The 24,732-nt window shown below is 41.0% G+C and overlaps 1 long non-coding RNA gene across 1 annotated transcript; it reads right to left on the minus strand.

Annotated features, from left to right (window-relative positions):
- Positions 1 to 15,661: 15,661 nt before the first annotated feature.
- LOC144370061 (uncharacterized) lies at positions 15,662 to 24,683 on the minus strand. The gene is made up of 4 exons (XR_013429984.1): positions 22,207 to 24,683; positions 21,275 to 21,450; positions 20,749 to 20,871; positions 15,662 to 15,746 (listed from the first exon to the last, which is right to left on the minus strand). It is a non-coding gene; the product is annotated as an uncharacterized LOC144370061 (long non-coding RNA).
- Positions 24,684 to 24,732: the final 49 nt, after the last annotated feature.

Below are 24,732 nucleotides of genomic sequence, written 5' to 3' on the forward strand. Positions count from 1 at the left end.
ATGCCATCAGCAGCTCCTACATCTCCCCTCAAGGTCTTCTAGTCCTGAAGAGGAGGGCTTCAGGTTTATCCATCTAGAGGCTGCCCCTGGGATGCTCTTCAACTGCAGAAATTCCCCTGAAGAAGACCCAGTGTGAGAAGGTGGTAGAAGACAGGCCGGGACAGCCATTGCTGAGGAAATGTCCTCATCCACAGGGAACACCAGTAGGCCACAGAAATGAAAATTTTCTATGCTGCGACACTGCCAAAGGGACCCTCTGAGGCTGCCACCACCTCCAGAAATGGCCTTTCCAGTGACTGCTGAGGACATAGACCAGGAGAAGGAGAAAGCTCTGGAGCACATCAGCTGCCTTCTGATGGGTGAGGCCCAGGCCATCAGGGACATCTGTACCATGCACTGCCAAGCCCATGTGTGGGCCCCCTGTGCATGGGGAGGGGCCAGGCCTCTGGCTTCAACTTGGCCTCAGCCAGACATTTCCCTACTACCCCAGCACCTCCACCATGGAGGCCTCCAGACTACGTGGGTAGGCTCTGCTGTCTCCTCTCAGAGACACCCTCCCACTCCCAACCTCAGTGTCCCCCTCTGCCCCAGCTTTGGCCCTTCCTCCCTCCCTTCCTCCTTGTGCACATTGGCAGGTTTAGCGCCATAGCCCCTGGCTCCCTTTGGGGCCACATTCATGCACACCATTTTGCCTTCATGCTGTGTTCTAGCAGGTGGTCATCTTGTTTGTGCTCACAGCTTCAGAGCTACAGGCAGAGCAGGCAGGGAAATTTCTCCCCAGGGAGCTTCCTGATAGTGTGGGTCAACATGGACCACAATTACAAATGACAATAGAGATTTCCTCAGTAGCCTGCTTCCTCTGTATACCTTCCATTTCTTCTCACTCTGTGGTACCCCAAATCTGCCAACATTCACTTTCCCCAATCAAGCAAATGGCCAAAGCCCAATAGCTCCAAAGAGCTCAAAACTACAAGGAAACCAGAGAGAGCCAGGCTGAGGGCCTGTGCCTGTAGTGGTAATGACCCCAACCAATGAGCCCAAATAAGACCCCACCCTCCTCCTAGCCAACTGTGAGAGCAAAGCTGCCTAGGAAGTGGGTGGGGATGGGATACTCTGTCTCTGAGCCTTGATTTGCTCCAGAATCACAAAGGTCAGAGCAAGCCCTGTGGTATGCATCTAAACAGGGCTCACACCAGGTCCTTAATGGGAGAAGGTTGAAGTTGGCTTAGGCAGCATTTTCTTTCTGGACCCCACAGGAGTAGGTCCTGACCTACAACCTAGGATCTGGTGGCTGCCCCAGTGATCCTGTTTCCAGGAGATCCCTGACCAGATAAGGATGGGGCGCTAAAGGCCAGTTTCCTCTTCACTGTTCACCTATGTGAAGCAGATCTTCCAGGATAAGAGGACAGAACAGATGTGAACCTAGAAGCAGATGTTCTCATCATGGTCTTGGTACCATGAGGGGGACTTGCAAGTTTCTGCAAGGAGTGGCCTTTTGGCACTTAAAGGAGTGGGCCCCATGGCTCCAAGAGCACAGTTGTTCTTTGTCCCATGTAAGGTGGTTACCACGGAGATGGTCTGCTTAAATGGGCTGAAGGTGTTGAAGCCCAAGAATATCCATTAGCCCTGTCTTTTGCTTTGAGTTCCTCCACTTTGGAAGGAGATGCACAAGGCCTCAAAGGTAGATATGAGACCTGAAAGCAAGTCTTGGCTCCCAGATCCCATTGATGGCATGGGAACAGACTTGCAAGTAGAGGTGGCCTTTCTAGGGGTAGTGCTTTTTCCCCAAAGGATTCTGCATATGCAGGCTTTAAGGAATAGCAATCATAATAGGAACACTAGTGCTTGCTTGCCATGATTTGTGTTTTGCCTTGTGTCCCTTGGTACCCATTTTGGTGCTCTGGCTAGGGGTAGTGTAGTTGTTCTGTCCCAAGCTTGAACCATGGCTCTGTCTGGTTCTTTGGGTCCCTCCACTTGGGGAGGAGAGGCACATGGTCCAAAAGTCAGATATGAGTTCTGAGAGCAAGTCTGGGCTCCCAGATCCCACTGAGGTACAGATGAGTAAAGAGGTAGCCTTTCTGGGACTGGTGCTGGTTCCCCAAGATGAGCTTAGGGGTTGGGGCAGGCTTTGGGGGATGGCACTCAGTGTAGTAAAACCAGTGTTCCCCTGCCCCAATTTGCTCTTTGTCTTGTGTTTCTTGGTTTCCATAGTGGGGCTCTGGTTAGGGGCTCCTATTGATGTTTCTGTCCCAAGCTTGCCTCAAGGTGCTGTCTGGTTTTGGGTGTCCCTTTACTTTTTGTGCAGATGCTCATTACTGCCATGGACGATGTGATACCTGGGAACAAGTCTGTCCTCCCACTTGCCTTTGAGATCACTGACACTGCCAGGCTTGAGGGAGATGAACCTTGGTTTTCCCAAGTTGACTGGAGCTGCCAAAGACGAACACTGGCCACAGACCCTGGCCTCTGGATGGCAGCTATAGAGATTGAGGAAGATGTATTAGATGCACCAGAGGGCCTTGCAGCCAGTCAATTGCTGCTTTGGCTCTTCCTCCCAAGCAGAAGGTGCTGGCATGGGCACCTATCTGTGGGATTTCTGTGTTTGAGCCCCAAGGGCTGAGTGGGTTGGGCTGCCCAAAGTTGGGGGGCCTGCTATCAAGGGTGGAATTGGGGCTGCACTGGGAACTGGAGCTTCCAGGTGTCCAAACAGCTGACAGTTAGGAAAGGTTTGTGCTCTGAGCTTTTTCCCATCAAAAACCCCAAGGATCAGTGAGATAGTGGCTAATCCATAGGTATGTGCTAAACCAGTAGACATGGGTCAGTAAAAGACTATTTTATAGCTCAATTTTTTTAGCTTAAATTGTAGGTCAAAATTTTGGTGCTCTGGCTAGGGGTAGTGTAGTTATTCTGTCCCAAGCTTGCACCATGGCTCTGTCTGGTTCTTTGGGTCCCTCCTCTTGGAGAGGAGAGGCACATGGACCAAAAGGCAGATATGAGTTCTGAGAGCAGGAAAGTTCTGAGAGCACAAAAGTGGAATGGAATGCCATATTTCAATCTTTCCTACTTTTACATAATCAAGACACTTCTCATGGTGCAAAGTCATTGGGTGCCAAAAGAGAGGCCTTTGCTGGACAACAGCAGAGATGTCCAAGGGGAAGACAGAATACTGTTAAGTGCTTTAAAGCCTGAAGTTCCCCAGTCCTCCACTCCTCTCATCTGGGCCTCAGCCTTCCCTGCCTCTCTAGGGCTACTGGGCACTCTATCTCCTCCACCACAAGGTGGTGAATCTGGCATGGCTCTGCCCCTTCAAGGCTTCTCAGGGCACTCAATTTGTCCAGGATACCCACCCCAGTGTGGCAAGGTTATCCTGTCTAAGATAACAGCTCATGGGAGCAATCTCAAGATCAGCCACTGGCTCTCTGTCAATCTATATCCTACTCTCCTTTTGTGGTATACTAAACACATAGAAACTTAACTTTCTTAACCATGATGGTGGAGAGTAGTGACAGATAATGGGAGAGCAGTGTCTTGAGATTGGGGTCTCTGATCACCTCATAACTGTGGCAAGCCTGTTGCCTGGGAATGTTCCTGTGCAAGGATGCAGGATGCCTAGCTGCTGTGATAATGTCCTGCATGAGGAGGCTCTGCAGAAAAGTTTTATCTGCCTTGACATTGATCTCAGGCACATTGCTCCTGGGAAAAGAGGAACTCTCCTGCTAGACAACCACAATGTTTCACCAGCTCCATTACTTCTGAAGCTGCCTGCTTAAAAGTAACTTTAAACAATGGACTTTCTTGAGAGCTACACAAAGCTCCTAACATTGCTGCAACTGTAAATTGAATCTTTGGAAAAGTGTGTAAGTGTTACTGTAACTTTCTAAGTACAAAGAATAATTCTTGCATAGTCTTTAACCTGATAATGACCCAAGTATAAATAAAGATTCCTGGTGTAATTTTTTGGATCTGCTTCTTCATCAGTGAGCAATACTCCACACAATCTCAGCTATTTTTCTTCAAAATATGCATCTGTGAATCTTTATTTTCTAATCCCCCATTGCTCCTTGATGAAACCCACAAGTTTAACCATGCTAGTTATGGCACATGATGACCTTGAGAAATAATGGGACCCTTTTTAAGCAATTTTGCTTCCTGACATCCCATTTATATCTTTCAATCTGCTTACCAGTGCCATCTCCTCTTCAGTAAGCCCAGTGGAGATGCAGATTCTTTACCACACTGACTCCCCAAACACACAACAGTTCAGTGGGAACTTCCCTCAAGACACAGGTCTAACCAGACTCTGCCTATTACAAGAGCAGCAGAAAAGCTCTCCTGCAGCTCCCAAATGCCACTTAAGAGACTCAAACTGCCCTCACTGCTGTTTCCATCCACCATAACACCTGGTTTCACCTCACATTGCACATGTATCCTTTAAAGAGAGACTTAATTTTATTCTTTCTTACATTTCTATACATAAGATATCCCAAATTTTTGGAGGCCAAAAAATTAATCTTTGCCTTAAAATGGCATATAAGGAAAGTAAACAGAAGTCTAATGGCACATTCTAATTTGTATTACAATGATCCTGACAGAAATTCTACCAGTAAATTGCTAAGATGTCTTTAAAGATGGGCTTTAATCAATAATCAGTACAATAAAGTTGTGGTTAGTGACTTTGAAAATAGATTTTCCATCCCACAGAATCATTACAAAGTCAACAATGTGGTGATACAGCACTAACTGTTAGTGGCTTCTGACTGACCATCCCTTCAGAGTACATGCCCATCTTAATGGGTATAGCACCACAAGGAAAGCAAGGCCCACTTTGGTGCTGAGATAAATCAATCTTAATTTGGCGTGAACCCCTACCATCCACTTCTGGGCCCACTTTTCCACTGTGTTGAATCTACTCAGTCCTGGGACCAGTTGAGACCCAACCTTGATCCCCCATATAAAAAAAAAACTGTCAATTCCCTGTATAGCAATTACATCTAATAGACTCTGGTCATAGGATTCTCTTTGAATAATAAATATCCTTATGATTTTTGAAAAAGGATATTTGGCATAGGCCATAATTGTTGTCCTGCTAATCCAAGGATGGAAGTTTATCCTGGTCAACACCATATATAACTTCATGTAAAACACAATTTTACATTCTGCACAAGAACCTGCTTCACTGAGGCAGTGGGCTGCACTGTCTGGGCATTGCCTTTCCTTCCTCTTTTTCTTCAGGCTCAAGACAGCAGCCAGAGCAGCTGCTCCAGAATGTCCTGGCCATCTGCTCCGTGTTTCCATGTGCCCTCCTGGCCCATCCGGCTAGCCCAACACTCCTCCTCTGGTGCCAGGTGTCCATCCAGCCTTGTGCCTGGCCCTCCATACCTAGGCACAGCGGCCACAGCCAGCACCTGTCCTGGGAGCAGCAGAATCCCAGCCTCACAGCAGGTCCTGGAGGGGAATGAACAAAGCCTAGGGGGGAGGCTGGGTGGGTCTGATCACCCAGATCCAGATGGCAAAGAATATGTACAGCAAGAAGGTCATGCAGCATGAGCATGGCTATGTCCCCAAGACCTCACAAAATGTCCCTGAAGAGGAGGCATCAATAATCATCCTAGTTATTGGCTCTTTTTACTTTATTTGTTTATTTATTTATTTACTCATTCATTCATTCACTCCTTCATTCATTTAGTCTGTGGCTCTGTAATTTTCCAGATTATTAAGAGCATCAAGGAGGACATATAAGTCACTCACCTTAAGATGTTTTTATTCTGTGAATTTTAACTAGAATTAGCTCCTGATGTTCTATATCCTGATTAAAAACAATTCATTGAAGCATCCTGCCTCAGAATGACTGTCATAACATCCTTCATGTGTCATTCCAATGTTTTTACACAAGTCATTCAGGCTTTCTAGTTCATACCACTGTGCCTTGCAAAAAGCACCACATGAGTAAAGTAATCAAATTCAATTGTTGTCCTAAGGTAATGGACCCTACTTAATAAAAAGCAAGTTTTATTAATGTGGTTATCAAAACAATATGCAATATGAGTAATTAGATTAATTCTGTGTAGAAAGAGTCTAGAATTTGTTAACTTGTAGTTAGCTTAATTTAAAATTTGGAATCTTAAGATTTTAATGCCGCAGTCTGGCTGGGCACAACTGCCACCACCGGCTTCCCACAAGCCTCTCAACCTCCCCCACTCCTCCTGCTCTTGAGGCCGATTGGCTGGGTGGCCTGGGCGAAGCCAAAAAAGTCCCCCAATGAGCAGCTCCTTTGTCTGAAAGGGCAGGGAAACAACCCAATGAGCATCATCACAGAGGAGCCAATCAGTTGGCAACTAGAAGTTTGCTGGGGCTGCTGTGAGCCAATCATCAGCTGGCAGCTGGAAGTTTCTGGCAGCTGGAAGTTTGCTGGCAGCTGGAAGTTTGCTGGGGCCCCTTCGGCTGTGGCTCTCAACAGGTTTTTATAGAGCTAGGCACTTTATCACTCTCCAATCAAAAGCACACTGCATTATAGGGTGATGTAATTGTCCTGTGAATAAAGTACTTATAAATGGAATATGGCCTGGATTTACCATAACCATTAGCACCTTGATATTTTGAAAACGTTTTGAATGCATAATATAAGCAGAGATGCTTATAGGTAAGCCACATCTATTTTAATGACATTATTTCTAATTCAATTTCTTGGATTTTGCAGAAATGAGCATAACCTAAAGGACCATTATTAGGGAAAAAAAAGAAAAGAAAAATACTTGGTTGAGCTTTTTGTCACTTAATCATCCACTGAGGTTTCACTGAAAGCTACCATAAGTGAAGTGAAGTCAGGGAAGGTTTATGTCACATTGATTTCACTAGGATTATTTTAATATATCAAAGGGGTTTGCTACACTAGACAAAATTTTGGGAAAAAATACTACTAGAAATATGCGCATCATCAGGACATACCATCATACCTTGAGTCCAGTGTGCCATAAGAAATCTCAGCACACTCATAACACTTTTTAATACCAAAAAAAGGCATGTCAACTAAAAAGTTACACTTAGTTTGAAAATGGTTTTTCTAGGTTTATAATTAAAATGCCCTTAGGATAGATACTAGATTTATCAGTTTAGAGTGGCATTTGAAAATAAATGGATTTATTCATAAGGATCATTCTTCAGTCTTCCCTTGTATGTTTTTATAGATTAGAATAGATTTTCTTCTTCCTATTTCTAAGGGTGAGGGTGATAAAGCAGATTTTGAGTGTTCTGGTACTGTTGAAAACTGCAAGTCTTGGATACACTCAGCAATAACTTGGTGCAAAAAGCCTGAGCAGTGTGTGTGTATTATTGATTTGGTAAAATCTGCTTATGTTTGCTTTATGAATTGCCTCAGTATATCTTTTTTAAAATAAGCTATTTTAATAGGAACAGAAGGTAAATCTGCTACCTAACATATACACAACAAAACTCACAGGGGAATTCTGACATACCTTCATGTAAGGAAGAGAGTAAAAGAGAGGAGTGGGTAAGGGCATCAAGGAACACAACTGATACAATAGGAAGGGAATTGGCCAACCTTGAGCCAGCAGGTTATAACTGCCTTTCTCACCCAGTAAATAAATCAATCCCTGCACTTGTTTCCCACTTTGAAATAAGTTTTGGTTACCTAACTATTTTATTATAAAAATAAAAGTTATTTCACTAAATTCAAAACAGGTGCCTTACTTTTTGCTTGAGTCTAATCATTCCTGGGAATTGTTATTTTGTTTTGTACATTTAGGTCTGTGATTAATTTCCACATCAGTTGTGTGAAGGGTGTAAGGTCTGTGTCTACATTTATTTTCTTTCTGGCATGTGGATGTCTAGTTGTTCCAGGATCATCTGTTGAAAAGATTATCTTTATTGCATTGCCATTTTCCTCTGTCCAATTATTGACCTAAGTCTATTTCTGGCTATATAGTCTTCTCCATTTACCAATTTGTGGATGTTTTCCCCAAAACCATTTTATTGATTACTGTAGTTTTCTAGTAAGTCTTGACATTGAATAATTCATTCCTCCATCTTTGTTCTTCTTTGATATTGTATTATTTAGCTGAATGCACAAATTAAAAATATAGAAATAGAAAAAATATATATTGTGTTGGTTATACTGGATCTTTTGCTTCTCCTTGTAACTGAAAATTATTTTGCCACTATTTACAAAATAATTCACTGATTTTTTTATTAGCATTGGATTGACTGTATAAATTAAGTGGGAAAGAACTGACATCTTGACCATATTGAGTCTTTCTATCCAGGAACATGGAATAGTACTCCATTTATTTATTTTTTGATTCCTTGGAATTTTAATTTCCCTCCAATAGGTCTTGTACACATTTTATCAGATTTACACCTTAGTATTTCATTTTGAGTATTTCAGTTTTTAATTTCAAATTCTACTTTTGTTAATTTCTGGTATTAAAAAAAACATTTGGCTCTTACATATTACCTTTGTATATTGAAAACTTACTGTAACAACTTATTCATTCCAGGAGTTTATTGATTCTGATTTTCTTCACAGATGTCCATCTCTAAACAAAGACAAGTTTATTCATTTGAATTTCTTGTGTAATTACATTAGTAAGAAACTTTGAGTACAATGTTAAATAAACTTATAAATGCAGACACCTTGGATTTTTAAAAATTCAGTTTTCTTTACTCAGTCCTTTTGGTTGTGAATGACAGTTGAGCTAAATTTCTGATCTGAGAGTTCTGGCACTCTCCATTATTTTCTTTTGTCTGATGTTTAATCTGTCTCTTCTGGTTCTATTTTTGCCTTTTGGTATACCTTTTAATTTTGGGGGGAGGGGGCTGGATATGATGTGCTGGGTCAAAGGGTGTGGTGTAAATGGTCATGTGGTAGCAAGTTGAAGAGAAACTAGACATCTATAATTAGGTCTCATTCTCTGGGGAGGTTGTGCCTGTGGACTGTGAACTTCACAGGTGCTTAAGTTCTTTTCTCTTCCCTTTGGTTAGGAAAGATCAAATGGCTAGAGTGTGCTAGAGTTGCTATTTCCCTTACCTTATGTAGGTTAGCTGGTATTCCCCACAGTATGGGGCTCTGATAACTGGTTTCTCCTGCAGGCCAGCCTTGCTGGGAAGAAGACTGCTCTACAATATTTTAGAAGGATGCTTCTTTCTCTCCCTTTCTGGAGGCATAAAGGAGTTTTTCTCTGATATTTTTATGAAAAGCTGGTTGATCTAGAACTCAATATTTCATAATGATGGGGTCCTCCCTGAGCCTGCATATAAATTTTGTTTTTAATTTCCCCTTGTTGTTCACATTGAGCCTCCATCAATTTTAATAATTTGTCAATTACACTTTAGGTGTCTGCTTTCTTTGTCCTGCTGCATGTTCTGAGGCTGCTCATGTAAGCTCTGACTTCCGTACTCACCTGTGTGTTCTCCTTGGGGGGAGCCATTTGCCCTGTGTCCTCATCTCTCTTAGATATCCCAGAATGATTATTGTTTTCATTTGGTTTATTTAGCTTTCAACTTCTTAAAACCAAATTGTGACACCTAAGCTCATTAGAAGTGAAACCTGACCTACAGATTACTTTTAAAAATAATTAAAATGCACATTTTGGTGTTTGTATCATGGCTCATTTTGCATTTGATTCATGCATGAAGTGTTATATTGTGTTTCATTGTTCTTTGCCTCTTGAGAATAGATAATACACATATTTTCTAGGTACAAAGTAAATGAAAACTCTGTTACAGAAGTATGTCACATGACATAAACAGATGGTGTCTACTTAGTGTGTCTTATATATTTAGTTCTAAATCTGCATTTACAAGTACTTTAAAATTTGATATGCTACTCATGTGTTCCTAAACTAGCCAACAAATACCAATGTACATTTATAGTTAGCTGAATACACACTGTCAAGGTTTAGCTATGCCTTAATATCACCATCTTATGCTAATGTTCTCAGACTTGAGAACTGGGGATTTTTTTTATAAAGAGAAAAGGCATAGAAATTTAATAAAATGTGGGTTATACTAATCATAATTTTCATCCCCAGTCATAATCTAAGTACTATTTCTTCTAGCTTGATTCCTTTCCCTTACTCAATGGAATTCTTTATCTTTCCTTCCATCCATTATCTTAGACCAAGTTATCATTACTTGGTATCTGGATGTCTACAGAAAGATCCCATCTTTCTCCCTTCCTTGAATTTTTGTCCTTAATTCATCTTGCATTCTCCTCTTGCTCCTAGGATAATGTTTGGCTAGGGAGGCTTTCTTAATCACAAAGCAAGCATTTTTTTGTTTGTTTGTTTGTTTGTTTTTTACATGGAGCCTACACTTTCTTGTTTTAAGTGCTACAGGAAATCCTGGAAGGCTACACTAAGAAACACCTTTTCTGAGCCATATTCATTTTCAAATAAATACCTTAGCTCTTTAGAAAAAGGGTAAATCAATATAAAGAAATATATATATTTATTGGATACAACATGTCTTAAAGTATATATGCATTGTGTAATGATTATATGTAGCTAATTAACATTCATTATCTAAATAGTTGTATTTGTGGTGAACACTTAACATCCACATTTTTAAAAGAATGTAATATGCACCATTATCTGTTCTTGCTGTGTTACATACTAGATTCTGGAACTTATTGTTCCTGCCTAACTGTAATTATGAGACATTTGACTAACACCCCAACAAGCTCCTCATTCTTTCTATTCATGCCACCTGTAGTAAACACTTTTCGACTTTCCACTTTTCAGATTAATGTTTTTAGGTTACACACATGAATGAGGTTTATATGGTGCTTTCTTTGTGTGCCTGATTTATTTCACTTAATGCACTGTCCTTCATGTTCACCCATAATATCATAAATGACCAGATTTCCTTCTTTTTATACTGAATAGCATTAATTGTGTGTATACCACATTTTGGGGCATTCATCTCTTGGAATGCCACATCTTGCCTATTGTGAAAGTTGCTGCCTTAAACACAGGAGGAGAGCTACTTCTTTTATGAACTGATTTTGTTTCCTTTACATATATACCCAGAGTGGGTTCATTGGATCATAGGGCAAACCTGCTTTTAGTTCTCAGGAACTTCCCCTCTGTCTCCTATGGTAGGCTGGAGAAGTTGACATTCCCACTGGCAGTGTGCGAGGGTCCCCTACTTCACAAATTTGATCATGGCCCTTCTTACTGGAGTTAGGTGATACCTCATGTGACTTTGACCTGCATTCCCTGATGATTAGTAATGTTGAGCATTTTTTCCACATGTGTGTTGCCTTTTGTAGGTCTTCTTTTGAGATGTGTGTATTCTGGCCGTTGGTCCATTCTTTCATCAGGTTTCTTATTTAGGTTTTTTAGTTCCTTATATATTAGGGTTATAAATAATTTATCAGATAATTTACAAATATTTCCCCTGCTCTCCAGGTTCTCTTAGGTTGCCTCACAGAAGCTTTTCAGCAGGCCTGACCCAGGGAAAAGCCCAGTGCTTGTTTTCCTCTTTCTCCTCATCAGACAGCATCTTTGCTGTACTGCTCAGGGTTGGGGAGAGGAGATGTGGGTGATGCCCAGCTGTCCTTCCATCTCTCCAGTGCATCCTGTGATGCTATGGTCAGGTGCTGGGACCTCTCAGCTGGTTTTCTTAGTTCTTCTGAAGGTGGTTTTGTTTTTTCCAAGCTGGTATTGATTATTTAAGTCATTTAAGCTCAAAAGGTATTTAGGTTAATTAATCTTGACAGTTTTAATTTATGTTGCTATTCATTAATCTGTAAGCTGATTTGAATAGAATTTTTTAAAGGAAGGAAGAAACAACACACACCATGTATGCCTATGTAACATGCATAAATACATATACACACAATTTATAGCTCATATTCTAGAATTTTAGTTGTAAGACAAAAAACATCAAGCTCATCAGCTTATAAAATATGATTGATTCCAAATGACATTTTCAAACTGTTTTTTATTTTTATTCACTTTAGTTTTACATGACAGTAGAATCTATTTTGATATGTTTATGCAAATATATATAAAATATATTTTCATAATTAGAATCCCGGTATTGTGGATGTATATGATGGTGAGATGCACTGTGGTGTATTCATGTATGTATATATTAAAGTTATGCAAAACTCTTTCCACTGTCCTATTTTCCTACTTTCCCTCCCTTCTATTCATTCTCCTGTGTCTACTCCACTAAACTTCTATTCCTGAAGGCATTTTTCATCTGGAAATTTTCTTTGGTCTGTCTTTATCTTTATGGCTTTGATATTTTGGAAGTATGCTAGCCAGTTATTTTTTAACAGTCTTATTAAGGACAGACATGTCTTTTATTATTTTTTTTGGTTGTAGATAGATACAATACCTTTATTTTCATGTACTGCTAAGGATAGAATCCAGTGCCTCATATGGACTCAACAAGTGTTCCAGGGGGTTGAGCTACAATCCCAGCCCCTTGGCCAGTTATTTTTAAGAGTGTCTCTCAATTTGAAATTGCTCATTTCCTCATAATTAGATTCAAGTCATGCATTCTTGCAGAATACCATAGACATGGTGATTGGTTTTTCTCAATCCATCATACCAGGAAACACAGGATGTTGATTTAAATGGTAATTTTTATTTTGGCCAATTGATGAGAACAGGACTGGTAGATTTCACTGAAGTTTTTTTTTTTTTTTCTCTCTCTTATGATGTTTCCTGAGGGAAGACAATTTAAGGCAATGCAAATCTTCATTTCTCATTAAAGTTGCTCTCATTTTCAGCATTCATTGGCTCTTGCCTGAAGCAACTGCTACTAACTATAACTATGTTTACCACAAGATGATATTTTTTTTCTGCTTCCAACTTTCCTCCTGTATTTATTGGTAATCTGTTGTAAGGAACAACACGACTATTCATGCTTTATTTTCTCATTTGTTTATAAAAATAATGTATTCTTTTTAATTTTTTTAGTTGTAGATGGACACAATAAATTTATTTTATTTATTTTTATGTGATGCTGAAGATCAAATACAGTGTTTCACATGTGCGAGGTAAGTGCTCTACCACTGAGCCACAAGACAAGCCCTAGGTTCTTATATTTAACAGATTATAATATTTTACTTTTATCATTCTTGGTTAGTTTGTCCCCCTCAATCCCCAACCAACAAATACAATACTACCCCCATTTCTGTCACTATAGCTTAGTGATGCTTGTTTGTTAATTTTAGCTAAACAAAATCTTATGTGCATAGTCTCTTTTGTCTTTTGTTCAATGTTAGAATTCAGTTTTAGGCATAGCCTTAGTTAATTCCTTTCATGCTTTATTTAGTATTCCATGTACTAACTGTAACACTTCTGTTGCAGGTGAACATTTGAGATATCTCTAGTCTTGCTGTGACTCATAACACCATTAGTGATACTCTTGTGCACATGTCTGTATGCACAAAAGTATGCATTTTTGTTGTTGTTGTTGTTGTTGTTGTTGGGGATACACCTGGGAGTAGAAAGTTCCAGGTCATTAGATACTACTAATCAGTTTTCCAAAATGGTTGTTTCAGTGTTTACATCCTCCAACAGCTTACTCTTTTCTCTTGCCAAATGTCATCTTCAGCACTCAGTGTGATTAATCTGGTTACTTCTAAGTGGTGAATGTTCAAAATGTAACTTGAGCAGGCTTTCTTTGATAGCTCCTGATCTTCAGGTTCTGTACTTCTTTCTCTATGGAGCTTGTCAGTTTCTTTAAATTCTCCTGGCCACATGTACATGGATTAGCAGATACATTGGAAATCATAGCCTCACTTGCTGGGATCATCTCTCTGAGTCCCTGTTCTCTCTTACCCTAGCCCTATGATTCTCTATTTGTTGTAAATCAGGTTAAACCTTAAACAGCACACTCTTATACTTTGATCCAGATTCACTCTATCCTCTCAGGAGGTGACAGGTTTGCAAAAATCTGAAATCTCAGGTGGTTTCCAAGCAAGAGCTATGTTAGAAATTACTTTACCCAATGATGAGAAAACTTTGAACTGAAAGACTATGAAAGTGCTATGCATCACAGCTCTGTAGGCCACCTGGGCAATTCAGCAAGATGCTTTCTCAAAATTCAAAGGGCTGAGGTTGAGTCTCAGTAGTATAGCCTCCTGGATTTAATCCAAAGTACAGCAAATTAAAAAAAATGAAAGGTACTTTTAGAAAATATTAAATTAGACATTGTGGTGATACAAGAAAATAAGGACATTAGAGGCAAGTAGAGAGTCCATTATAATAGATTTCACTGGGATTTTAAAGAAATGTTAAAAAAGAACATCACAAGCTGCAGTGTGCCATGAATTTAAAATCTGAAAAAGGTAAATTTTGAAACAAAAGAATGATTAGCTGATGTGATGAGTAATAGGAAGAATATTTATCTTGATCACTGTGAAAATGTACTTACAATTTTATACCCTTTCAAGTGAAATGAAGAAAAATTGCACTAATATAGAATGAAGATTTTAATCTGATAAAAGAATAATGTCCCAAAATTTCCTATAGATATGATATGGTTTAAAATTTAAAAAAAATTACTTTTCCCATTAAAGTAAGGAACAGACCTAGTGGGACCCATTTTCCTAACTGTTTAGCGTCCTTCTGGAGTTCATATGCATTGTTGGACACCTTGTAAGTCAGGCAGTTTCCTTGAATTCCCAAGCTAGTTTGCTCAGTGGTAAAATGGGGATAATAGCACTTATCAATGGGTCACTGAAAGAATGAACTAAGTCAAGTAAACTATTTAGCAATTGCCCTACATACAATGATCATCCTGCAAATGGAGATTATTCTGATCCTGGTATACTTCCAGAAACACTTTCAACCCATCCTTTTTAACTTCACCCTAAATTCTTGGAAATTGAGTCACTGGACAAAGGATTTTGCATGCCTAAGCATTGGATGCATATTGCCAAACTGCCAATCCTGTAGCCTTTTCCTTCCACCCCTCATAGTTTGGGGATAGAATGTGATTCTGTACCCTCCATTTTCTTAGACTGCAGTAGTCACCTAATAGACTCTAGTTTGTCAGTGTTCTGACTCGAGATGATTTGCATTTCTCTTTTCATTACTGTATTTTAAAAATAGTGTTTCATGTCTGCTTGCTTCCATAGTGGTGTGTATATTGCCTGATGGTATGAAAAACAGGTACTATTAAATAAAAAAAAACAAATGATAAAACTTATGTGTTCAATGCTTGACTCCAAGGCAGTACATGGTGGCACATTCCATGAACAGACCCTGGTCCTTACCAACCATGGCCACAAAGGTTGCCTAGGAGATTAATAGCATGACAGAAGGAACCCTCTGGAAAACAGAGACAGGGGTATGTTGGATTTCATTACCTTCTCTTTTATTTATGCCTAGTTAGATTTAAGAGTCTACCTTTTTTTTCTCAGATCATCAAGCTTTTCTTTATTCAGTACTTAGCAGTGGAGTCCATTGGTTGAACCCTGACCTGGCTAATTTTGAGGGTAGAAAATTGGCCTTAAGTGTCTACATTTTCATCTAATGATTAAGTTTTGTTCTTCTTGTGTTCTAAATCCACCATTTTTTTGAAAGACAATGTTCATATGTATTAATTGTTTCCACAATATAGTAAATAAATGGAAGACAAGTGAAGGATTTGGGGCAAGCACAGATGAGGAATAAACCATCTTAGATGTTGTTCAACTTCCTTTCCAAAAGCTGCTTCTATCTTTCAACCAGCCAGGGCTCACCAATCCTTCTTCTGCCAGACACCTGGAAGTATAGAATCTTGGCTTCTTTAGGCCTTTCTATGTAATGTACCCACAAATAAAGAAGAGCCTCTATTTCCACATTTTATTTTTCTCCTGGATCCATTTATTTCCATCCTTATTGTAGAAACCATACCACACCTTAAAATGAGTTTACAGTTTCTGTATATTATGTGATATGTGGCTCTGACAGATCCCCCCAATGATTGATGTCTGTGGGCCACTAGAGAATAATTCCAGAATGTTCTTTAGGGAAAATACATTTCATTTCCATGGATGATATCATTTTCTCCAGTCATTCTCTATTTTAACACAATAACATTATATTTTTTTTTGCAAATACTGGAAGTGAAGAAGTGAAAAAGTATAACCAAATGCTGATTATATCTAATGGATGTTAAATCCTTATAAAGAGGCAGAGAAATGAAGAGGCGGACAAGTAAGTATAGCAAATAATGTCAGGTGGTCAGGTGAGATCACTCTAGAGTAAACAGTGAGAGGATAGAAACTTGAGACATTTTATGTTATTTGGGTGGGGAGTTATGGGACTTGAACTCAGAGTCACTCAGCCTCTGAACCATATCCCTGGCCTTATTTTGTATTTTCTTTAGAGCTAGGAGTCACTGAGTTTCTTAGCACCTCACTTTTGGCAAGGCTAGCTTTGAACTCATGATCCTCTTGCCTCATCCTCCTGAGCCATGGGGTTACAGGTGTGTGCCACCAAGCTCAGCCATGTACTGATTCTACTAGACATGTTGGAGTTGGCACAATATCTATCACTCTTTCAAAGAAAGTTCCTTCTTTAGATTATTATTCTGGATCCCCTCTTCCTAAAACATTGTCCCCCAAAGCAGGAATCTGTAGGATTAGAATTTTCACTTGGTCGCATTCCCCAGCAGGTGAAAAAACAGAAGTCATGCATGAGGAATTTTTAAAAATACTTTTCATAGTTGCAGATGGACACAATACCTTTATTTTTAAATTTACTTTGTTATGTAGTGCTGAGGATTGAACTCTGTGCCTCACAAGTTCTAGGCATGTGCTCTATTACTAAGCCACACCACCATCCATAAAATGAGTAATATTTTAGTAATGATAACAGTTCTTATTTATGTGTATTCAGAAACCCTTATAAGATGCCTAAGATATCAGAAGAGACTTACACTTGATCACTGTAGATATGTGAAAAGACTGATCTTTAATTGTATTCTTTAGTTACTGGTATGTGTATGTGTGTATATATGTACACATACACATGTATATATTTTGTCAGAGATTAATTCAGTATCCATATGAAGAAATATTAAGATTTCATCTGATTTATTTTTTCTTCAAACAGGCAATACCCCCAATGTATCCTCCAGGAACCAGGAGAGGAGCTTATGAATGGATTGAAGAGCTGTTTGCAAGATCAGCCTTGGGTTGTTGTGCGAACTGTACATCAGTAGTTCTCCACAAGTGGAGACAGTGCCCCCAGAGACCATTCACTTGTGACTGAAAAAATTTTTGTTGCCACACCAGGATGGTGTTGTGTTGGCATGTATTCTAGTGGGTAGAGACCAGCAATGCTGCAAAACACTCCACTGTGCATGACACAACCACACACAGCCATACTACCAAGTGTTGTCTGTCTCAAATTGCAATGGTACTGTTGTTGAGAACCTCCGGAGTAAAATAAATAAATAAATGGATGAAGGAGACCCCTGGACTAGCCTGAAGTTGGAGGCCATGAATGAAACTGTCCTAAAAGCTACAGTCCTTATAGGGGGAACCCTGACATTGCCAAGTAGCAGAGGTCAGTTTGTCCCAAGTTGAGGTTTACTTACATGTTCTGGGATTCCTTTCAGGTGTGCTGAGTTCCTGACTTAGAAATGCACCACATGCTCCACAATTTATTGTGGTCTATCAGAATGGAGTGGGTGATGGTCAGCTTCCTGCCTTGCTTGACCATGAAATTCCCCAGCTTGTGGGCTACTTAGAAAATTACTGAACACATAGGCAAGTACATTAATTGTCCCTTTCAAATGAAGCAAGCTGTACTAAAAAAAATTGTTTGGGGTGAGTTAAAAGCAAAAGTGAAGGGAAGAGAAAGAAAGAGCTTGCTACACACAGTGGGCTTTAGAGGCTGATTGGGCAAATCATAGACTCATTCCTTTGAATTTGTGGTTCACACTGAGTCAGGGTGTAGAGTTGAGTGTGGTAGCAGCATCTTTTTCCTATTTTATTTAATAGAGTGTTGTGTGGAGTGCTCTTCAGCCTTAGAGATTCACAGATGTCCAAGAACACAGGGTCCATTGTTTGCAGGTATCAAACAATGATCCTGGAGATTTTAAGTCCCTGGGCTGCGGCTCCATCCCAGTTGTCTCCTTGGCCTCTCCTGTTTTTGGAGCCTGCTGTCTAGCAGGGATAGCAGGAGTGGTCCTGATGTTGAGAGGAAGGGTCCCTTCACCTAGGATATGGGTGCCTCTGAAGAGACTCCTCCTCTTTTAAATGCAACTAAGACTGGAAACTGTGCTGTATGGGTGTATGGCTGCTGTCCACAGGCTTTTGAATAGATTCTAAGTGTGCAATGTTCTAGAACCCTGAATGTTTCTAAGATGATTGAGTAAACATCTTATCCTTATTTTTAAAGTATCAAGCTAGCTTTTATTGTGGTGAAAAACAGATAAACACCAGCTTTTTTGTTAAAAACAATCATGAACTTGGAAATCTGTGGGGACAAGTGCATGGAGTACTGAATACCTAGCATATCTTAAGGGTGTCTGAGGGGCAAAGAAGTCCCCTGTGCTAGGCATGTGAGTGGCATATCATTCACCCCATAGGCACAGCCCTAGGCATGAGGCCACATGTTGCAGTACCTGCACTTACTCCAAGGCCGCTCCTTGATTGGTTGCTGCAAAGACAGTTGGCCAGAAATTGTATTGGTGGCTACTTATGGTCTGCTTAGCTACTGCCTGAGTTTATATACATGGTAATTATGCAATAAAATTAGACCTTCCTCCTGCTTGGTCTCTGAAGTTCTTGATTAGTGACTGTGCAGCCACACTCTCCTGTAACCTATACCGTGGATCTCCTCACAGGATGAGAGAGAGCCCACAGATATCCATCTCTGGGAACTGTGATTGACATGGTGATGACAATAGTATTTCAGTTTTAGTTTTACATCTGAATCTACCTTGGCAAAATCACTTAATTAAGTAACTTCAACTTAGGAGTATTTTCTGATCCTTGACAACTAATTTGGTCTATATGTTTCTCACCCTTGGCCAGGAACCCTCCATTTAGATTTAGGAATTGTGATTGGTCTTGTGATTAAGTTTCTTAATCAAGTATTTGTGCCTATGGCAAAATCAAGGTTAATTTTAGTGTGCCTCTATAGCCCCTTCAAGTATAAATATAAAAGTAGCAAGTTAGGTGTTTTTTGCCAATTTGGAGTCATCACAAATCAAATATGAATTATAGACTATCAAAATGTTCAATTATTGAATAGCCTGAACAGGTTTTCTGTTTTTAAAAATGATTTACCGTTTTTAAAAGGGACAATATAAAAAAGGTTTCTCTTATGCCACTTATCCTTAAGAACATGGACAAATGATGTATTATACAGTAATATGAACATTGGATAAGCCACAAAATACAGAGTTATTCTTACACTGTCAGCTCTACTATCCATGAACATCTGCAATATATCAGAGCAGTTACTTATAATTTTTTTTCAATGTAAGGAAATAACTCACCATGAGTGAGAATCCGCAGGCAAATGACATCAGGATCAGACATTCAAAACTTTTAAAGAATGAAATGGTTGCAAACCTTCCATAGTAAATATACATAAAGGGGAAGATTATTAATGAAATAAAAGTCATAAGAAAAGAAATTAAGAAATGTTGAATTAAAAGGCCAATTTAGATTTTAATATTTAACAATGATAAACTTCACAAAAATGAAGGAAAATTGAAAGAAGTACCAAAGAGCAGTTTACACCCAAAGAATATGTTTAACTAGAAAATACATGAAAATATCCATGATTTAGTTGAGAGCCATAAAGATATGGAAGGGAAGAAAGTAAATGTTCAGCAAAATATAAGACAAAATAAGACTTGCTATATATCAAATAGAATTTTCTTTTAAAAATGTCTTTGGGAATAATAATCAAAAACAGATTTGGGATGTTTGAAAATCATAATTTGAGCAAGATCAATAAAAATAAGTCTTCACTTAGGCATATTATAGATTTAAGAATACTAGGGGGTTGGAGTTGTGGCTCAGTGTTAGAACGCTTGCCTAGCATATGTGAGGCACTGAGTTTGATCGTCAGCACTGCATATAAATAAAATGAATAAAATAAAGGTCCATCAACATCTAAAAAATATTTTTAAAAAGACATTTAAAAAAGAATACTAGGAACAAGAAAATTTACAACAATCATAAGAATAGAATGTTTATATAAAAACAAATAATAAATGTATTATTTATTATTCAACACCACTAGTAGAAACCAGAATACAGTTATATTGTATCCTTAAACTGTGCCAAAGTAATCAAAGTAGAATTTGATTCCCAGCTACGCTATCATCAAGGGTGTCTGAAATACAAATATGCTTACATGAATACATAGGGCATATCCGGAAAGTATTGTTTTCATAAGTAATGAGTAACTGCTACGGTATGTTAAAACAAGGAAAAGTCCTATTCTTATTGATATGTGTGTGTTAAAAAAACTCAAAAAGATAGATCTACAATACTACAACATTCACACAGGAAAAGTCTAGAGAATTAAAACATTTTAAGGTTGTTCAGTTACTGGGAAAAAAAGAGGTGCTGGGTAACTTTAGACTTAATGTTTCATTTGCATAATTCAGTTATGTGAAACCACAATAGGGAATAAAATATATCAATAGAAGGGAAGAAATGAAGTAACATTAAGGAAGGGCAGAAACATTGATCAATATAGTAGCATGCAGACAAGGACTAATTTAAAAAGCAAAAGTATAATAAAGTCTTACCTAGGAGTGTACACAGCCTCTTCAGTTACTGCCATTTGCATCATGCAGCCTGGACTTTGAACTCTCCTTCTGCCAAATATTAGCTGGATGAATTCTCTGAGTCTCAGTTTCTTCTTCTATCTTCTATAAAATGAAAATAATACTACTTATCTTAAAGGGTTGTTGTCAGAACCCATAATAAAAGTAGGGCTTTACCATAAACCCTTACTTTGCATCCATGGCTTATAGTTTAAACACCACTTTTTAAAAAAAAAATCTTAATGAAACAGCATTTAACATTACCACTCAAATTTTGTGTCAAAAATATCTTTGTAATCTACTAGCATATTAGTATTTTATTTTCTATGTCTTTCTTTTTTTTTCAGATCATTTCTGCCAAGATTGGCAATGCCTAGCTCATCTTGCAGATTGGCAATGCAAAACAGGCTGCCTGGGACTTCAGAATGAAGTGAGTGAATGCTGAGGGGATCTCTGGGTCTGCAGGTGTCTGTGTTGGATTGGACTGGTGAAAGGTAACATATCTTACACTGTAGGAACAGTAGGAGGCCTAGTATTGTCCCCAGAACAGCTAAGCAATGAAGACACAGTCAAAAACTGTAGAGCTGGAGTTGAGGCTCAGCTGCAGAGTGCTTGCCTAGCACGTGGAAGGCACTGGGTTCAATTCTCAGCACAGCACAGAAATGAATAAAGGCCTGTTGACAACTAAAAAGAATAAATTTAGGGAGTGTTGATAACCAAAATTCAAAAAAGCAAGCCAAATATGAATAAAACAAGATTTTGTTAGCACACAGCTGGGTTTTTCTGACTTCCATGCAGAGAGAAAGGACTGTGGACACAGGGTATCATTACCTCCCAACCTGCCCTGCTGAACCACTCAGTCAGACTCTGGGTGGCTCCTTAGATGTGTTCTCAGCAGCTGTTCCCTCCACTGTTTCCAGAGGAAGTGCAGGAAGACACACAGGCCATGAACCCAAAGCTGCCACCACCTGAAATGCTGCTCAGCCAAGAAACTTGCCCCCCAGCAGTTCTCTTTCTGACTGGCCAGGCCCAGGCAGGACAGCGGACAGAACTCTGACAGCTCAAGGGCAGGGCAGGGCTGAGGGATTTCTGCCATTGCAAGAGCTTCTGGCTGTCAAACCCAGCCCTGCCCACCCTCACCAGAAGGAGAGTAGATACAAAGGCCAGCTCACATCTTCCTCTGCACCCAGAGCTCCCAAGACAGAGCAGAGAGCTCCCAGGCCACCTGCATGAGCTCCTGCCCCAAAAGAAACCCCATCAGCAGCTCCTACAGCTCTATGCGAGGTCTCTGAGCCCTGAAGAGGAGGGCTCCAGACCCATCCAAAGGGGAGCCGCCCCTGGGATGCTCTTCATCCCCAGGGATTCCCCCAAAGAAGGCCCAGGATGAGAAGGTGGCAGAAGGCAGGATGGGACAGCCATTGCCCAGAAAGAAATCCTCACCCACAAGAGACACTGGTAGGCCACAGAAATGCAAGTTTCCTCTCCTGCGATGCTGCCAAGGGGAACCTCTGAAGCTGCCACCACCTCTGGAACTGGCCTGTTCAGTGACTGTTGAGGACCTAGACAGGGAGAAGAAGAAAGCTCTGCAGCGCATCAACCGTCTTCTGATGGGTGAGACCCAGGCCATTGGGGGCAGCTGTACCATGGCCCCTCAAGCCCTTGGGGGGGATTCCTCTCCACTGGGAGAGGCCAGGCCTCTGGCATCAGTGGGCTTCAGCCAGACCTTTCCCCATCCCCCCAGCAGCACAACCATGGTGGCCCACACCCCAGTGTGGGTCAGCTCTGCTGTCTCTTCCCAGAGCCATCCTCCCATCTCCAATATTACAGGATCACTCTCCCCCAGCCTGCCAATTGCTGCTTTGGCCCTTCCTCCCAGGCCCTCTCTCAGCACATTGGCAGGCTTGGCTGCACAGCCAGTGGCCCCCTTTGGGGTCACACCCTTGAACACCACTATGCCTTCACAGCCCCCACATCTGGGGCCTCCCTCCACCTTGGGTAGGAGCTTCCCGCATTCTCACCAGGGCCCAAAGCCCTACTGTACTCACAGGCCCTCACCTGTAGCAAGCTCCAGCTCTCCAGCTCGAAGGGTTTGAGGACACATTCCACAGGGGAAGCAGCCTCTGACCCCTGGAGCCACCGTTTCACCAGTCCCTGGGGTTCCTGGTGAGATGAAGCCCAGAGCCCCCAGCTTTGTCAGCTGTCATCAGCTTGGACACGTAGGAGCTCCAGGTCTAGGTGCAGCTCCGATGCCACCCTTGACTGTGGGCCCAAAACTTTGGCAGCCTAAACTACTCAACCCTTGGGTCTGACAAACATAGAAGCACCACCATGGGTGCTCATGCCAGAACCCAGACACACTCAGTGACCTCAAGGGCAGGTGTGAGGACAGACTTTTCCTTGGGTCGGACATCAACCATGAAACTATCAACCTCAAAAAGTAGAGAAACCACCAAAACTAGAGAGCACCATGGGGCAAATTTGGGAAATGACACCTATACTGCCCCTAGCCAGAGCACAACCATGGCACCCAGAAAACACACAAAACAGGGTAAAAAAGGGCAAGGAAAGAGTGGAGTTCCTACTCCAAGTGCCATCCCTCAAATCCTGCCCACCCAGAAACAACAAAGCTCACCTAAGGAGACAAGCACTACAAAGGATATCTCTAGTTTCCCTTCAGTCCCTGGGACATCAAGGAGATCATAGAGCCCAGATTTGCTCCCTGAACTGATGTCAGCCTTTGGGTCCTGGTGTAGCCCCTCCCAAAGAGGAGAAATCCCAAGCAACAGGCAGCAATATGGGGCAAGGTTGGAACAGAACACCTCCAGTGCCCCTAGACAGAGCATCAACATAGCACCAGGGAAACACACACAAAAGGGAACAAAAGGGCAAGGAAACACTGGTGTTCCTACCCTGACTGCCGTCCCTCAAAGTCTGCCCACCCAGAAACACCTAAGCTCACCTTGTGGGACAAGCAGTACAGCCAGAAAGGATACCTCTAGTTATCCTTTGGTCCAAATGACATTGAGAGGATCTGGGAGCCCAGACTTGCTCCCTGAACTCATTTCAGCTTTTGAGGCCTTGTGTATTTCCTCCCAAAGTAAAGAGACACCAAGCAACAGGCAGCAACATGGGGCATGGTTAGAATAGAACACCTCCAGTACCCCTAGCCAGACCACCACCATGGGGACCAAGGGACAGAAAGCAAGTCACACACTAGAGAAAGCAACCCCTGGTGTGGCCACAGTTATTGCCATACCCCAAAATCTGCCCACACAGAAAGGCTTAAGCTCTCCTGGGGGAACCAGCACCACACTCCCATAATCAACCTCTACTTTGACATCCACCCATAATCCATCTATGAGACCTGGGAGTCCAGACTGGGTCCCAGATCTGATCTTTGCCTTTGGAGCCATGGTCATCAGCCCCAGTGGAGAAACAAGGAGCCTGAGAAAGTGTTAAGAGCACACTTGGGCTTTAACACCTTCAGCCCCATTACCCAGATAGGGTGATGCTAACCACTTTAAGGACTGACACTGCCTAGATGCCAACAGTCCTCCACTGCCCTCAGCTGGCCTCAGCTGGCCTCAGCTGCCTCCACTCTATGAGGTCACTGGGCATCCTATCACCTCCACCATAGGATGGTGAGTCTGGCATGCTCTTCCCCTTGAAGACTTGTGAGGGCACTTTGGCCAGGGCACCCACCTCAGTGAGGCAGGGCCATGTCCCCTAAGACAACAACCCATGGGAGCAATCCCAAGGTCAGCCATTTGCTCAGTCTCAACCTACACTCCCTCTCCTCTTCTTGGCAATAAACATAAAGAATTTTAACTTTCTTAACCATGATGACCCTGAAAATGATGGAACTGTTTTGACATATCTTTGTCTAATGCTGTCGTAATTATAGCTCACAAACTGCAGACAAGAGTCATCTCTTCAGAAAGCCCAGTGGAAGCTCTCGTCCTTCAC

Source organism: Ictidomys tridecemlineatus, chromosome 2 (genome assembly GCF_052094955.1).
Source record: "Ictidomys tridecemlineatus isolate mIctTri1 chromosome 2, mIctTri1.hap1, whole genome shotgun sequence".
Classification (NCBI taxonomy): Eukaryota; Metazoa; Chordata; class Mammalia; order Rodentia; family Sciuridae; genus Ictidomys; species Ictidomys tridecemlineatus.